The sequence below is a fragment of the Nasonia vitripennis genome (assembly GCF_009193385.2).
Source record: "Nasonia vitripennis strain AsymCx chromosome 1 unlocalized genomic scaffold, Nvit_psr_1.1 chr1_random0005, whole genome shotgun sequence".
Classification (NCBI taxonomy): domain Eukaryota; kingdom Metazoa; phylum Arthropoda; class Insecta; order Hymenoptera; family Pteromalidae; genus Nasonia; species Nasonia vitripennis.
In genome coordinates, this window is record NW_022279591.1 from 3603096 (window position 1) to 3621825 (window position 18730).

General features: G+C 44.4%; 1 protein-coding gene across 9 annotated transcripts in view; it reads left to right on the forward strand.

The window, feature by feature from the left end:
• Window positions 1-18730, forward strand: part of Atg9 (autophagy-related protein 9) — a 230902-nt gene that overhangs the window by 211766 nt on the left and 406 nt on the right.

Genomic DNA, 18730 nt, shown 5'->3' on the forward strand with positions numbered 1-18730 from the left:
TTATTCGAAATAGAACATTACTCAAAAAGTTTAAAGAAAAAAATGATCTGCATATATGAATTGATTTTATGCGTTATGCGTCAAAGAGAGTAAAAAGTTCAGTTGGTAGAGCAATGGAATGTCACGCCAAAGCTCTGGTTTCAAATCTTTATTAAAGAAATTAAAAAACATTTTTTTGTTATTTATTGTTGATTGTCTATTTTTGCATATAAATTTTGTTTACAGCATTTTTAATAATATTTAATGATATTTATTGTCAATTGCGCGATTATCGCATGATTTTTTTTCAGTAGTAATATTAAGGGGATGTGGGAGCTAAAAAGCACTGTCCATGAAACTTTTTAAATAAAGCGTGCAATGAAAAATTAAGACCATAGCGCAATAGTGTTTTATTCAAAAAATGATTTTATTGAAAGAAGTTGTCAATTGGACTTTTAGTTGTTTAACAAGTTTTGAAATAAGAATAGGTGTTAACACGATCTTAGCGCGATCTCAGCGCTAACCTTAAAATTAAGTAGTGCCAATAAACTTTTTATTATTTTAATTTCTATCAATATAAATAGCACAGCGTCATTCTATTAAGTTTAATTAATCATTCTACCGAAAGAAAAAGTTAGACTTTTAGTTTTTTTTTTGGCATTTGAAATACAAAATACCTTGTGGCGTATTTTAGAAGCCTTAGCTCCCACATCCCCTTAAAGGGCTTAGAGTACCCGTGTGCCGTAAAGCCTCTCGTATCAATTTTCAAATACTCAACATCCTCTTCCTCTATATATCTTCTACATTATATTAAAATTCTTTATTGTGTAAAACGATGTTTTCTGTAAACATCCCTATATTTCGTTAAAATATTCTGCATAAATTAATTTTCCAATATCCAGTGTAATCTTTGCTTATAAAAACATGAATTCATCTCGGGAATTGTAATTTTTGAATAATTTTTTTTGCAAGCATTAACAATAAACATTAGCAGTGTAGCGTACGTATGTACCCAAAAGTGTTCCTTCGTGTATCTGAGTTTTTTCATATTTTTAAATTACTATATGTCAAAATTTTTAGGTAGCAGAAGATGAAAAAATGTTTATGTTTTTTGCACGGATAGATTATACTTTTGAACCTTTAACACCTTTCGATTGAACTTTTAAAAGTACTTTAAGAGTTGTGTGTGTGTTTTTTTTTTCATGTGGCGTAGGCAGAACAAGCTCTGCCCAAGTGTGGGCCTTTTTGGATATGTATGATGCTTGTCCTAGTATGTCCCCTGGATGTGGCAGGTGTGTGTGTGTGTGTAAATATATATATATATATATATATATATATATATATATATATATATATATATATATATATATATATATATATATATATATATATATATATATATATTAATGTAAATGTAACTGCGTTAAGCCCTGTTGACCATAAATTCAAATAGTGTAAATCGTTATGTACTGCTCGTAGTTATTTATTTTTTTTTTATTTGAATATATTGAGCTTAAATTTAAGTTTATTTTTGTCTCTTAATTTTAATCTTGGCTACTACTATTTTTACTGAAAAAATTTTATACGATAATGATAAATTTTTGTATACTGAAAAATAACTGTGGATGAAATCTTGTATTAAATTGTTATCTACCTATGATCTGTAAGTATTAAAAACCATTTTTTTGCTATTTAATATTTTTATTCAGCTTATTATGAAAACAAAACATGTTTGCAACGCAAAAAAATATTGTGACATTGTAATAATGCATTAAAGAATAACTTTTAAATAAGAGGTTTTCACTTTATAATTTTACGATATTATTTTTAATCTTGTATAATTACGTACATAAATTTTTTATGCAATATTGTAACAGAATATTTAAAATCTTAGAAAAGAATGAGATAAAGTATATACTACTTATGACTATTATTATAAAAATATTGATTTTGATTTTTTGCAAAACTATATGAATGATTGTATGTACTGTCGCTACATCCCTGTTGAAAATAATGACGTCATTTTATGACTGACGTCAATAATTGACGCTAAATGACGTCATTGACTGACGTCATTAATTGACTTAAATGACGTCATTAGATGACGTCATTTAAAGTTACAAATTGGAACCTTTTATGATGTCATTTATGACTTCATTATTTTCAACAGGTTGTACTTCTATATACTTATTATAAATACTTCAAAATTCATAAAATGGTTCATGTCTTAGCAGTTATACAGGAATACATTTTTTTAATTGCAAAAAAGCATTGTACTATCGTAATAATACATTAACGTGTAATATTAAAATAAGAGGTTTCTATTTTATAACATTACGTACATTATAAGACTAAAATTGTTGTTATTGTATACATAAAATTTTTTGGTATATCAAAAATTAATGCGAAAGCGTACATAACATTCCTAATTCTGAATATAAAAATATTGCTTATAGCAACATCTTCTAAGATAATATAATCAAAAAAAAAAAAATAAAATATCTTAAGAATGTCTAAAAATAATGTTGGTATAATACCGAAAGATTAATTGTTATTGAGCATAAGAAAATTTAATAAGACTTATTTTGGAAAATATACAATTTATTGATAACTGAATTATAATAGACATTTTTTTACATGCAAAATCTAGATAAAAGTGAAATTTTTTGATCGCTTATGTATTTTATTTCAGCATTAACATTAAGGAAAACCAAATAATAAAATCTAAAAATTATAAACGTTTCTCAATTTTAAAAATTTTGTAAAAATTGTAAAACTGTAAAAAGCTGAATAATATATACAATTATAAAAATTTTGAACATCTTCGAAAAATTGTAATGATATTGTAATATTTTGTATTAAATCCAAATAATATTGAATAATTTGGAAAAATATTGAAAAATTTTAAACAGTTTTGAAAATGTTTGAATAGATTGCAAATTTTTGATAATCATTGCATGGTTATAAAAATTTTAAAAATGTATACAAAGGAAAAATTGAAGAAATATAAAGATTTCCTGTTCTTATCAAATATCCACGCTTTGCGTTGTATTGAGTAGGAGTCCCACTTTTTAATGCAATTTTATAGGATAATATACGATTTAAATTCATTGTTGCATAATTACTATTTTTCTGACTACACAATTTTTCAGATCATTTCTTGCAGAGAAATCGTCGCAGTCATATTCATATTTTGTGAAACAATTATTTAACTGTGCAAATTTTTATACTTTTGAAAATTTAATCTTCAATTTTTTACATACTCTTACTGATCATGTCTTTTTGCCAATACCTTGTATTAATTTAAAGCATTTGCTTGAGTTGCTATCATGGCCGATTTTCAAATAAATACTAAGGCAATACTAAAGTATAAGTAATGAAAATAAATTTCAATCAAACAGCGACAAAAATTATAATAATAAAAAAATTAAAAAATAATTTTAAAAAGTAAATCGGGTTTCATGTGGTTATCATGAAGACAGCCCTGTTAAACGCAGAGAGCTTTTGAAATTAGGAAAAGTCAATAAAATACTTTGCGAGAAATCTATCAAAGGTCTCTTGAACAGATAGGCAACAAGCGTTACAAATTTCGAGCTGCTGAATTACCATTTCAGAAGTATGGCGCCAGAAACTTCTCATAGCAGATTGGCCGACATTGAGAATTTGGTTAATCTAATGCCGGCATTGTGACGCTGTGCCTACCAACAAAGGTGCTCTCTCTCTCTCTCTCTCTCTCTCTCTCTCTCTCTCTCTCTCTCTCTCTCCCTCTCTCTCTCTCTCTCTCATATCTCTCTGAACGCACGCAAATAGTCACCTCTAGTTCCGGCGAATCTTCTTCACCGCTATCGAGATCTTCCGGCGTTCCGCAAGGCTCGCTCCCAGGGCCTCTTTTTTTCTCAATGTACATCGACGATGTGCCTCATGTTCGCGGAAATTGCAGTTATCATCTTTACGCAGATGATTTTTGCATTTATGCACACGGTTCTGCTCGCGATGCGCCTTATATCATCGAACGAATCAACGCGGTCCTAGCCAACGTCGTCTCCTGAGCAAAAGCAAACGGACTTCGTATTAACGGCAAAAAAACCAAAGCCAGCTGGTTCGGCTCGCGCGGCTTCGAGGCAAGGTTAAATCAGTAGAACTTGCCTCCTATCGTGGTAGACGGGCAGAACATCCAGCCCTGCGAATCGGTCAAGTTTCTGGGTATTACTCTTGATAGCTGCTTAACCTTGAGAGAGCAATGTACCCTGCGACGTTGTACGTCGCAGCCGAGCAAATCGCGCTTTGCTGTTTGCGCGGCAACCTCACTCGATGCGAGGAAGAAAAGGCGATCGGTTCCAGCGAGGCCCGCGTTTTCTCGGACGCGAGCTACGTCCCGGGAATTCGTGGAATTCGCTGGCCGACGTACCCAAGGGGGGAGCTCGCCGGTTCGAGCTGGCACGAAACGAGCAGCCAATTAGCACGTCTCGCGCCTCGCGCAGCCAATCGGGCTACGTTATCAGCCGGGCCCGACGGACGACGGCGAGACGCCGAGCGCGCGCGGCGGAGCGGCTCGGCAGTTCCTTTCCGAGCCTTGTCGATAACACTTCGAAGTGACGAGAGCGCGCGAGAGGGAATCACGAAAAGAGTGTGAGTGAGAGATAGAGAGCAGCAGCGCCACGACCTGGACCATCGCCCCGAGGAAGAGATCCCTCTCCGGAGACGACTATCCAGCCGTTCAGCCAGAGGAAGGAAGCCGGATCGGGAGCCAGGCCTTCATTCCCCTGTCTGCAGAGAGAGAGAGAGAGAGAGAGAGAGAGAGAGAGAGAGAGAGAGAGGAGAGAGAGAGAGGAGAGAAGAGAGAGAGAGAGAGAGAGAGAGAGAGAGAGAGAGAGAGAGAGAGAGAGAGAGAGAGAGAGAGAGAGAGAGAGAGAGAGAGAGAGAGAGAGAGAGAGAGAGAGAGAGAGAGAGAGAGAGAGGAAGAGCGAGAGAGAAAGAGTACGGGAAGCCAGCACCTCCTGGGATAGCGAGGCTTCCACTGAGGGACGAGAGACTGGTGTTCGTCTCTCCTACACCAGGTAAGAATTCTTGGGTTGCTCGGGATACTCTCGGTGCGAGCCATTAGGCCGCCGAGAGAAGCGAGAGAGAGAGAGAGAGAAAGTCGCGAGTGTGTACGAGAAAGAGTGAGTGAGACGAGAGAGCGGTGTACGGTGCGGGCGTACACCTCGACGTCGTCTACGCGGGGCATCGGGCCAGTGTACACGAGAGCGGGAAAAGAAGAGAACAGCGTAGCGTAGAAGGATCGCGGGAGAGTGTGTGTGTGCGAGAGCGAGAGAGAGAGAAGCATCGGGGCGTCCGAGAAGTCCTCGCTGCTCGGTAGCAGCAGGTCGGGCTTGCTGCCAACGCGCGGCAAAGTCGGTGCGCGCGAGCATCGAGAAGAGCGGGAGAGAGTAGAGAAGGGAGGGGACAACCGATAGCTACGCCGGCGTCGGTTCAGGCATCGCCAGGCCGGGACCGCCGGCGCGAGCTGTTAGTGAGCGCGCCGATACGTGTGTGCGTGCTCGAGAGTAGAGAGGGGGGGCCGCGTTGGTTCGGCCGACAACGCTGCCGTGAGCGCGCGCTGTGCTCGCGAGTATCCGTGCGGGAGAGAGAGAGAGAGAGAACGAGAGAGAGAACGAGCGCGCCGGCCGTATCGCTACTCGAGCGGGTCGTGCCGAGCCGAAATTCGGGTGTGTGAGAGAGAGAGCGCAGACGGGTCAGACTGCGCGATGTCAGAGGCGAGAGACTCGAGGCGTGCGCGCGTATATGAGAGTAGAGGTGTGACGGCGAGCCCTGCGTGGCTATTGTGTGTGGGCGGCTACGGCCACCACGCTGTAAGGAAGGGCTGGGATAAATATACGTGCCATACAAGTTAATAAATTGTGTGATTACTTCCTCCTTCTTTCCTCCACGTTCTCCCAAACGTCGGCGATTACATTAAATCCCGAGATTAACGAAAAATCTTGGCGCGTACGAGGCGTCAAGTGTTGCGCACCTGTGTTGGGAGGCACAGCGTCGCAACCCTCACGGCCAGGAAATATTTCGCGGCTCTCTCTCGCCTCAGGAAAAACGCGTTCTTTCTTCCTCGCGAAACGAAACTTCTACTTGTGAAAACTCTTGTTTTTCCGTATCTCGAGTATTGTCCGGCCCTGTTTCTCGGGTTGACTGACAAGCTTGCGACCAAACTTGATCGCTGCAAAAACGCCGCAATGCGATTCGTTGAGGGTATCAAACGACATCATCACATCTCGCACACGTACAAGAAATACGGGATTGTATCGTACAAGTGCAGGCTGAGATTTCTAACTTTAAACCTTTTGGCTACTACTCTGAGGTCAAATACTTCTTTTTACCTACGTAGTCACTTTAAGTTCCGGGACACCGAGTGCCCTGGATCCAATAGAGCCAGCGCACTTGATCTCTGTATCCTAAAATTCGGCACGGAGACGTTCTCCAACTCTTTTCGGGTAGGAGCGGCGCAGCTATTGAATTAGCTTCCTAAAGAAATCCGCGAGCTGCATAAAGCTAATTACCCTCCGTCTGCCTTTAAATCGCATCTAGCCGAACGCTCTGCCCTCGCCGATCCTCGACTACAATAGTCAATCGTAGCCGTAAAACATTTTTTACACTTTTCTTTTAGCAGCCTGCGCCTTAACATGTGTCTACATCTTAATGTTTTATTCGTATATTCTACCAAAAGTATTTTATTTTTATCTGTACATACGTCTAGTTTTTACGATATTACTTGTATATACATATAAATGCGCAAATTTTATTTATTATTGTAATCTCTAGTTTTAAGTTTTAGTTTTAAATACTCTGTATACTCTCACATTTTGTCAAACTTTGTAAGGACCATAACGCTTGTCCAACTCTGCAGCTCTTCCGGAGCATACTGTAACTTATTGTACTGTTGACTATTACGGACCCTAAGTCCCTAGTCTCTTTGTGAATAAACTCTACTCTAATACTCTACTACTCTCTCGCTTTCTCGCTCTCTCTCTCACACACTCTCACGTGTGCTGGCTAGACGCCTCGCGTAGAAGACGTCTTGGTGTTGCGTCCGCACTGTACACCGACACTCTCGTCTCTCGCGTTCTCTATCTTTTTCTCTCTCACTTTCTTACTCGCTCGAGGATCTCGGTAAACAGCCGTGGATGCTCCCGTCGGCTCCTCCCGAACTCCTCGTGGACCTGGTCGCGGTTGGCTTCCTCGGCTCTCCTACGCCGATATTGCTAGCTGCTCTTGCTCGCACCTGATTGGCTCACAGTTCGCACGGATAGTGAGCCATGCATCGGCGCCCGCTGATTCGCTTGCGACATGTGGAGGAATAATCAGCGCGTGCGCCGACGAGGCTCACTCTCGCGCCAACGATGCTCACTCTCGCACCGACGTTAAGGGTTAGCTAGCCCGTTCCTCGAATTAGAGGACAGGCCGGCGCCGACAAAAACAAGCCGACTCGTTTATTTCTTTCGCGCACTCAGGACTTGGCCGCATTGACCGAGATTTCTCGTATTGACGCGGCTGCGATGTTTGCAACGTAGCAGCATTAATTTAGCGACCACGAAAACCTCCGAGTATCCATTGACGACCCTATCCTAGTCATTTTGGCTAGATTCGAATAAATTGGCCGGTCACGTGACCCATACCGGGTCCGCCATCTTGAATTTTGAAAATCTGAGGGTGGATTCGTGTTCAGCGACCCCAAAAACCCCCGAGTATGCATTTTTAAACCAATTTTGACTAAAATAGATAGATAGATGGATAGATATAAATTTATTTGTGAATTGAAAATAGTACAAACGCAGGAACATTGAGAGTGCCATTAAGCGCAAGTCTTCATGAATAATCATCAATACAAAGAATACACACGTCAATGAATGTACAAGTTCACGCAACAAATGTAAAAATAAGCAGTAACAGTGGTCAATGATCAATGATCCAACAAAGTAGAAGTGGAGACAAATCCACGCATCGCCGTCTTGAACGCACTTAGCGAGGGCAACCGTTGAACATCGTTAGGTAAGGCGTTCCACAACCTCGCTCCGCGAGCCCTAAACGAGTGAAGGCCAGCATCCGTGCAGAAACGAGGCACGACCAACTCTCTACCCTCACCTCTGGTGGATCTGCGATCTAAATTTTTAACGAAGAGGTCACAGAGATAGGAAGGCCTCTTGATATTAATGATTTTATAAAGATGCAGCGAGGAGAAGTAATCTACTCGCTGCTCAACAGTAAGCCAACGCAATTTGTGCCGGTGAGGGGAGATGTGCTCATACCAGCTGACCCCACAGATTTAACGCACACATGCGTTTTGGAGATGCTGTAGCCGAACCCGAAGCTCCCTGGACACGTCGAGGTACACAAGCGAGCAATAATCCAAGTGTGCAAGTTAAGTAATAAAGTCGTCGTCTTTCTTTCTAATCCTACGCGCGCCAGATACAAGATTTGGAACATCGATTTCCAAAGTGGTGACTCCGAGTTTGAATTCGCTCACTGAGCAGAAGGGCGGCGTCGGCGTCCTAACCAACGCTACCGACGCTACGCCGCAGAGCCAACGGCTTTTCACATTCGAATCAAACGCGACTCGACGCATCGCGAGCAACATTCTACGCTCGTGTTTGGCGGCCAGCCAATTTCTCTCTTGGCATTCTGCGCAGAGCCGCGAGAGAGATTTTTAATCATTCGACCACATCGCCCCGCCCCAGCCTCTCTACATCCCGACGGCGGCGTTTTTATCTTCCTCCGACGGACCGATTAGGCCTATTTACAGCCACCGCACCGTCGTGAGGGACATCAGAGCAGCAGTCTCCTTTTATTTTTTGGAGAGCGCGGTGTCACAGTCAACACCGTCAGGAGCACCAGGCGCGCCGTTCGGCGTTCACCACAACAGCAGCGGCATCGACAAGGAGTCTACCTTCGGCCTCACTACAGCCGGAGTGTCCGCGGCGCGACTCCGTCAGCTGTCTCCCTGTCAGCGAGAGCAGCAGGCACAGCAGAACAGCAGCAACATCATCGCCGCAGACGCGCGCCGACTCCGATCCAGCGGCCCTTTCAATTCGCCGCTGTTTTCCCTCCCGGCGCCTGGCGGCCAGTTTCACCTACATCACCAGGTTTTTAACATCACGCAACATGTATGATTTTTTCCCGGCCTTGAGTCGTTTTTTCTTTTTCAAGCGCCGCGTAATACCTGTTGCGCTGACGCGCGCATCTCTCGCGTTATCTCGCCCTCTATTTGCCCTCCCGCGAGAGCGGCCATTTTGGTAGCGTTTCGCGCGAGATAGAGCCAGCGCGCCGATCACCATCACCGATTCACCGCGCGCGTTCTCGCTGGCTCCGCTACTCGCTCAAACGCCACGCCGGGGCGCCACCTGCCGATCTTCGGCAGCACGCCTGGAGCTCAGCGCATCGCATTCCGCATCCCGCATCAACTTTTCCGGTGAAGCGGTGCTATATACGCTACAAATGCTGGAGAACGTCCATCGTGCATGCCGGGACCCCGATACGGTTCCGAAGCCTGTTTCGGACTGTAGTTTGCTCGCTTCGGGCGTTCATGTTCTCCAGTCTGAGGCCACTGAGGTAGTGGGAGCAGGTAAATGCTCCTCTCCACAGACGGCTTCAGCTGGCGGCGCTCCGGGGTCGGGAGGGGGCGTTGCTGGGGGGTGCGAGGTCATTATTCATGGTTTATTAAAAGATAGCAATACACTCAACGAGAAAATCTCGGAACTAGCTGCCTTCGCACTGCTCAGCGCTGTCCTCCCTACTCTGAAAAAGAGCGATATCGTGAATACTCGGGTTTTGCGCCTGCGTCGACCAGAAGGGGATCGGAGGGCCGATGTTAACGCGAAAAATCCGGCGAGGCGTCGTAGCGCTCTTCCCTCAATCGTAGTCAGGCTTGCTGGTCCGGGGCTGGTCAGAGACGTTATGCGAGCGAAATGCGCGCTTGCTAACAACTACCTGACCACAGACGACGTCAGGCCTGGTGTCCTGGACCCGGAGGCTGCTGCCTGCCTGACTGGACAAAAAGTATTTTTTAATGAGATGCTGTCCCAAGAAAAATTTTTGCTTTTTAAAAATTTGAGGCCCATTGCACAGTGACTGGGCTTCAAATATGTCTGGCATGCGGGCGGCAGGTTCCTGGTTAGGCGCAGGGGGGGGGGTGAGCGCGCGCACATCTTTGCATCTGCTGCCGATTTGCAAGCCATTCTCACAGCGTGTCAGTCCGGCTCGAAACAGACACGGCGTCAGACCGCACACACGACTGTCACAAAAAATGACGAAAATACCGACACTACTTCACGTAACGGACCTGAGCTGGACCAGACAAACAAATCGGCAGCAACCACGCCAACATCGTCACCATCATCGGCGTCTGCAACATCTGCACCGTCATCATTGCAGTCGTCACCATCGTCATCATCATCAACATCGCCCTCGACGTCAACTGCGCACTCCACATGACTGGTGAGGCCTCTCGACAGTGTGCCGGGGGATAGGAGATGCTTAAGGGCGGGTTTTCTCAATGTAAACTCAATTAGGGCTCGCATTAAGATAGTCCGGGATTACTTGACGGAGCATCCGAAGTACGACGTCTTTGCCTTCGCAGAGACATGGCTGGGTTCGATTGTGGATGACAGCCTCGTTGACGTCGCGGAATATACTATCATCAGGCAGGACCGTAATGTTAATGGAGGCGGTGTCGTCCTATTTGTAAGCAACGGGTTGAAAAGTAAAAAGCTCGCTTCATCTGACACTTTGGGTATAGGTAAACCTGGAATTCCAGAGTACCTTTTCTGTAGCGTGCAGAGGGGCGATTCACCTCCAGTATTGCTCGGAGTGATCTATAGACCTCCAAAAATTCCGATGCAAAAGGACTCGGACCTTTCTAGTGTCCTGTGGGACCTATGCGGTGATTTTAGTCATAAAATCATTATGGGTGATCTGAACTCAGACCTGCTATCTGGTTCAGATGACGCTGCCACCATCAAGCGTCTATCTGAGGAGTTATCTCTTCAGATAATCCGACATGGTCCCACGCATCATACCTCATCTTCTCACACTTGGATTGACCTAATCATGACCGACGAAAACGACACAATGCTAGACTCTAGGAATGAGTGGCTGCCTGGTTTCGGCAAGCATTGTGTCATAGATGTCTCGCTTGACATCTACTCTCCCACTTCAGTGAAAGAGACTTTTTGTTACCGTGACTACAAGAGCATTGATACACCCATCCAAAGTATTATTTTAATCTGTCTAGGACAAACAATTTTACCTTCTAAAATGCTGTAATTATATTTTTATATTCTCTCTTTGTAGTTTGTGTGAGACACAGTCTTATGTGATCTCAAAGAATTGTATTGTTTTTTGAGCAAATAAAGATCTATCTATCTATCTATCTATCTCGCGTCGGTATTTCACTCAAACTTTCACTCATTTTTCCTTTATTTCACACACTCGTACATACAGATTCTTTAGAATAAACATTCTAGTTTTACGGCATACAGCGTATACCTTTCAATCATTTAATTCGAGTGTTTTGGTTTTGCTCTCCTTGTTTACTGATTGCAGAAAGATCCACAAGTCTCTTCTTATTTCGCGAGACTACAATCAATCCTGATTTAGCCGTTCGACAAGGCAACGGCATGAACGACCACAACGATGTGCTACTGGCGCCGCCTATGCCCCCTGGTGGCATCTTTCCTCGCTGGATGAGCTCGCTGACCAGCTAATGGCGCCGGAGATGTCCGTCAACGCAGTCAACCCGCAGCAGAACTCAACGCCATCGAGCGGCGTATCATCTGGTATCGCCTCACCTTTCCAGGAGCACGAGCTGACGTCGCTGCGTCTCACCATGGCTCAGCTTCTTTTTACCGTCCAGAGGCAGACATCGCTCCTTGAGTCGCTCACTGGAGCCATCGCCAGAAACAACAACAGCAGCAACGGCAACAACAGCAACAACAACAACAGAGGCCGCGGCCGCTCGCGCTCACGCCCTCGCCAGGCGAATATGGCAGCCCCAGGCACTCCCGCTGCGAACAACGGTTGGTGCTGGTACCATTCCACGTTTAACCACAAGGCGACGCACTGCAAGAAACCCTGCACGTATCCAAACGCGGGAAACTAAACGCGCCCCCGCACCCGCAAGCAGAAGTGGTTGGCACACCGTCTGAGCAGCGCTTGCACGTGTACGACCGGGAATCAAGACTTCGTTTCCTCATCGACACTGGCTCAGCAGTCTCCCTTGTACCTCGCTCGTATTTCAAGGAGCAGAGAGTTCGCGGCCCGCTTACGCTCAACGCAGCCAACGCGTCGACCATCAACACCTATGACACGCATGCGATGTCTCTAGATCTGGCGCTTTCAAAACCCCTGACGTGGATATTCATCGTCGCAGATGTCAGCAACCCTATCATCGGAGCGGACTTTTTAGCGCATTTAGGCTTAGCGGTTGACATTCAGCGGAAGAAGCTCATCGGCGCAGACCACATCCATCATGCAGCCGGCGCCGTCCTCCCTACGCAAGTCTACTTCAGTGGCAGTAAACATCTGTGCTGACATTGCGGAGGGAGTTTTTGCTAACCTGCTTAAAGAGTACCAAGATCTAGCCACGTCAGAAAGTACGACCATTGCTCTACCCGATCTCTCTGCCCTTCACCAGATCACTTCATGGCGAGCGCCTCAAGGCAGCGCGAGCAGAATTCAAGGTTTTGATCGAGATGGGCATCGTGCACATCTCAGATAGCTCCTGGGCGAGTCCGTTATGGCTAGTCAAAAAGACCAACGGCTCGTATCGTATCACTGGCGATTACAGGCAACTCAATAGTTGTACTGTGCCGGACAAATATCCTCGTTATTCTAACTTCGTGGCGATACCTTCTCAGTCATAGACTTGAAGAAGGCCTTTTATCAAGTGCTAATTGCGCCAGAAGATGCACACAAGACCATCATTACGCCATTCGAGTTCACCAGATCATCCATGGGCCTTCGTAACGCTGCGCAGTCACTTCAAAGGGCAATGGATCGCCTGCTGCGAGACCTGCCTTTTGCTTGGGCCTATTTAGACATATAATCGTAACCTCCTACGGAAGAGAACAGCATCTGGAGAACCTCTAGACACTTTTCTCGACTTTTCGAGAGGCACACAGCAGATACGTCAAAACTTCGGCGCTTTATCGGCCATGTAAATTGCTACAGGCGCTGTATTCCTAGAGCTGCAGGCTTGCTCGCGCATCTCAACGACATGCTGAAACTCTTACCGCAGCGGAAGAAACCCTCGCCTCTCACATGGACCAAAGAAGACCTAGATGCCTTCATCGCCATGAAGAAAGTGCTCGCTGACGCAACGATGACAACTTTTCTTTTCTAGGCTTCTTCTCCAAAACGCTCTTGGACACTGAGAGGCGTAACAGCACCTATGATAGGGAGCTTCTCGCCACCTTCACTTCGGTCAAACATTTCAGCAGTATCCTCGAGAGGCGCCCGTTTACACTGCTGACAGATCACAAGCCACTGTCACTCGCAACCCAGCAGCCACCAGAGTAAGACAGCTCGACTATCTGCTGCAGTACCAAATCACGGCGTACGTCAAAGGCCTCGACAACACCGCAGATGCCCTCTCCAGAGTCGAGGCAATCGAGATGTCATCATGCATGGACCTCACGACTCTCGCTCAAGACCAGCGCAACGACGCTGACCTGCCACACCTGCACGACGTCCAGGACTCTAAGTTGCAGCCGCTCGACATCGATGGCTCCTCGCTCTACTGCGCAGTCGAGGGCAACACCTTACGGCCCTACGTCCCGCGAGAGCGCAGAAAGACCGTCTTTAAGACACTACACGGCCTCTCGCATCCAGGTATCCGCACGATGACGAAGACCATCACACATAAGTACTTCTGACCGAGCATGCGCAAGGACATCGCCCGCTGGATACGCGCCTGCGTCCCCTGTCAAAATTCCAAGGTCCACCAGCACAACCGAGCAGCTCTAGGTGAATTTGCGTCTCCGGATGCGCGTTACGACCATCTCCACCTGGTCCTCATCAAGTCCCCGTCGTGCTCGGGTTACCAGTACTGCCTCACCATCGTCGACAGGTTTTCCAGGTGGCCTTACGCCATCCCATTGCCAGATCAACAGGCAAAAACAGTCGCACGAGTCTTTGTGGATCATTGGATCAGCTCGTTCAGCACGCCGCTTACCATCACGACAGACCAGGGGGCGCAGTTCGATGCTCGTCTCTTCGTCGCCCTCGCCAACATCATCTTCCAACTGTCTTGCTTGGCCTAAGGACGACCTTCAAGGAGGATCTAGAAGCATCGCCCGCTGAGATGCTCTTCGGCACCACGCTCCGCGTCCCGGGCGACTTATATATATATATATATATATATGTGTGTGTGTGTGCGTGTGTGTGCGCGTATGTGTGTGCGCATGTGTGTGTGCGTGTGTGGGTGGTTCTCTGTGAAATCGAAGATCAAACATTTTTTCTTTCTCAACCCACAGTAAATATGTTCCAGAAACAGTTTCCCATGCACCTGAATTTTTTTAGATTTTTAAATTGCATTTTACTAAAATGGTAAGTAGCCAAAGATGTCAATTTTGGCAATTTTTGGGTTTTCACCACAACTTTAATTCATAACTCCTCAGGGAAGCATTTTTCACTATAGACATAGATATACCTTTTTTGTAAAATTTTCTCACCTTTTCAATAAAAATACCCTTAAAGTCATATATATATATATATATATATATATATATATATATATATATACAGCGGGAAAAAACTACTAGAGAACTTTCCTAGCAAAAATTACTCCCGTGTGAGGAAAAAGTCTTTTCCTTCCAAGGGAGTAGTTTTTTCCTCACTCTGCAGCCTATCCGATGGATGTGTGTCTCCATATAAGTATTTTTAAAATTTTCAAATTTTACTTTGATAAGTCCTCGAATTTCCCATTCCTTTAATATGCATGATAAGAGGCCTATTCGTGCACTTATCATAAAAAGTACGGTGTGCAAGAAGGGGGGAGTGGCTTTTTCAGACTCGGGTGATGTTTTTAGCACTTGTGTCCGTCTCGGGCGCCTACGGGGCTCTCGACTCCTACTCGTGCTCAAAACGTCACCCTCGCTAGAAAAAGCCAATTTTTCCCCCTAGTTGCACAATATACTATTTTTTCTTAATTTGTAGAGAATTGCTCATCATATGTCCATGCGTTAGAAAGTCTAAAAACATATAAAGAAACGATGAATGCATCGGCAAACTACAATACAGAGTATTTATACAATAAATTAAATAAATAAAAATATGATTTATCCAATAAATTCAGCAATAGTGTTATTAAAAGAGCATGTAATTGCCTACTTTTTCGCGCAAGATTTTTTAGATTCACCGTTCCGTTCGATCATGATATGATGAAAAAGTTGATTAAAAAAAATCAATATTATATACAACGAGATACGAGTCTCGTGCATAAATATACATGAAGGCGGCCGCAATAGGCTCTATACGCAAAGTGAGCCACGCGACGTGAAGCGAGCTCGCGCGCTCAACAAAAGAAAGGGGAGTCCGCATGACGCGAAATGAGCGCGCGCCCGCGCACCAACCAAAAGGCGAGTCCGCATGAGCGCGGACCGCGGCAGCCGACAAGCGACTTAGCCGTAACGCGCCAGGCGGCGGGAGCGGCGCGCACGGAGCACCGCGAACGCACCTATACACAACATGCTGCGCGGCTTTATAAGGCCGACCGCGCGGCGCAACGGGCAATTCTACTCGAGCTTCCGATTTAGGCTGTACAGTGAGCACACGATACTGCTGGGAGAGCCAGAGGTAGATCCTCGCGGAGGAAATCGTCTCATGAGCTCACGGGACGACTAGTTAGCAGCACTGAAGACCGACTCCCGGATTATTGTCGTGAGCACACGAGATAATCAGGAAAACCCGAACGACACCGAGTCTCGTCCTCGTCAGCAGTGCGCTCACGTCCTGGTGAATTTGAGGTTAACCTCTACCTTCGAAACCACCTTTACGCCGACTTCTCACGACTCCTTTTGTCAGTGTGCGCACATAGGGCAAAGGGAAGAACGAGACCAGCGACGAGGATCCGTAGAGCCGTGCGCTCACGACTCTACGAGTCCGAGGATAACCTCAAAATTCCGCAAAACCGTTCCGACCGCCACTGTGCGCACACAGGCCGATCGAAAAACCTGGACACATCGTTAAGAAATATTAGAAAAAGAAAGGATCTTTTAAATATAATCAGAAGCCCGCCTCAAATAATACAAATGAACAGGCTACCGCATATATATATATATATATATATATATATATATATATATATATATATATATATATATATATATATATATATATATATATATATCTACGGTGCCTGAGTTTCAAGAGAACAGCAATCAAACAACAAGCGAGAGCGCAATCAAAAGTATCCTAAAAGAAGCTATCACAGAGGTGTGGATCACCGACAGCGGGGCATCTTGACATCTAACCTTCCGAAGGTACTGGCTCTAGAACTTTGCACCGAGCAGCGGATCAACGGTTCTACTGAGCGATAACAAGGTTTGTGAGGTAAAAGGGATTGGTATTGTTTTTATTGAAAAATTTGTAGACGGTAAATATATATACGATACAGATACGTGTATTTTTTACGACATAAAGCGGATGTGTTTGAGACCTTTATACGATTCGAGCTCGCGATTTATAATACATTTAATTGTACTATGAAGGCCTTGCGATTCGATAATGGGAAAGAATTTCAAAATAAAAGAATGGAAAATTTTCTGAGTCAGAAGGGTATCAAGCTAGAGACAACTGTGCCTTATATGCCCAGTCAAAACGGAGGTGCAGAGTGGGAAAACCGCACAATTATGGAAAGCGCGCGAACTATGTTAATTCAAAGTAAGTTTCCAAAGTTTCTTTGGGCCGAAGCCGTGAACACAGCGACGTACGTGTTAAATATGATGTTATCAAGTCACGATTTCTCCACGACTCCGTGTTGGACAGGCAGAAAGCCTGAACTGTCGTATTTGTGAGTGTTCGGCTCAGTAGCTTTCTCGCTGATTCTCAAGATTTTGCGCAATAGATTAGATAGAACGTCGGAAAAATTGATATTTGTCGGTTACGATAAGGATTCTACGAACTATCGGTTATATAATCCACACGCGAAAAAAATCGTCATTTTCAGAAACGTCAAGTTTATCGAGAAAATGGGATTCGCCTGAGAAGAGCAGACGAACGCATTTGATGCTGTGATACCTATTGATGAGCCTGTAGAAGCAATGCCGGAAGAACAGCACCTGGTAGAGGAAAATGCAAGCAAAGCACATGAAGAGCGACTGAACAATCCTGCAAAAGTAAGTGTTAAACCGCGGGTACTTAGAGATCGCAGTACTTTGAAGAAGCTGAAAATATACGAGAGCAATTTCACCGAGTTTTACGAATCAAACTCGTACGGCGAGGCGATCACTGGCCCAGATGCTAACAACTGGATGGCTGCGATTCAAGAGAAATCGATGGCACACGAGAAAAACCAAACGTGGACCCTGGCAAAAAGGTCCAAAAATCGTACACTAATCGACTCCGTATAGGTACTTAAATTACAAGAAGCTAAGGCAGGTAAAGAGCAGAAGCGTAAGGCTCGACTTTGCGCGCGTGGATGCCGTCAAAAATACGGAGTAGACTATAGTGAGACGTTCTCTCCAGTCGTGCTATACGACGCATTGCCTGCCATGTTATCTCTCTCGATTCAGTTAAATTTAAAAACTATACAGTTCGACGTAAAGACCGCGTTCCTATACGGTGTACTTGACGAGGAAGTTTATATGAAGATTCCGGAGGGCTTGAACGTTCCTGACGCCTCTCTCGTATGTAAGCTAAATAAGTCGATCTACGGATTAAAACAAGCAGCGCGGTGTTGGAATAACACGTTCAAAATTTTTTTGTCAAATTTCGACCTAAAAAACTCCCGAGTAACAAGTTTTGACTAATTACGTTACAAATTTCCATAACTTCGTTGCGGTGGCGATATTCGAGTTCAGCGACCCCAAAAATCCCTGAGTAGCAAGACTGGACTCATTTCCATCAATATTTACCGAGTTTTAAATTTTTTATTTATTGTCTTTTCGAAATGCACTTTTAAAATGCATATTTTTGATGCAAAAATTCATTTTTTTTAAAGTAATTGATAAACTTAGTTTATCAGTAGGTGAAACAATAATGATATAAATGCGTTTGGAAAATTATTTTGAGGTTAGAGATCCCAATATCAAAGTATATAAGAGCCGCGACCCACGCTGTCGTCGTGTCGTATACTTTTACTAGCCAGTGTGGCGCTGTCGCTCCTCTTGATCTCCAAAACTAGATTATCAATCGTTTTAAAAAAATTTTATGACAATAAAGGATCACTATATATATTTGCTTTAATAATTTAAAGCCACTTTGGCTACTAGTTTTTAAGCTAAAATTGGAAACAAAAAAAGGACTTTTTATGTTGTACGATTACGGGAGTAAAGAGTCTCTTAATTAAGTTGAAATGTTGGAAAAAGATAGATCTTCTGATTACCTCGGTTAAGTCATTTTTGCAGCCTTTGAAACTGATTAGTTTATAAGATATTAAGATTCGAATGCTTTGCCTCCCACCCTGTATACCCTGTATAACTGAACTTTATTATTTTTGTTAAACCTTATAACTCGCTAATTAAGGCTCAGAATGTTTTGAAAAAAT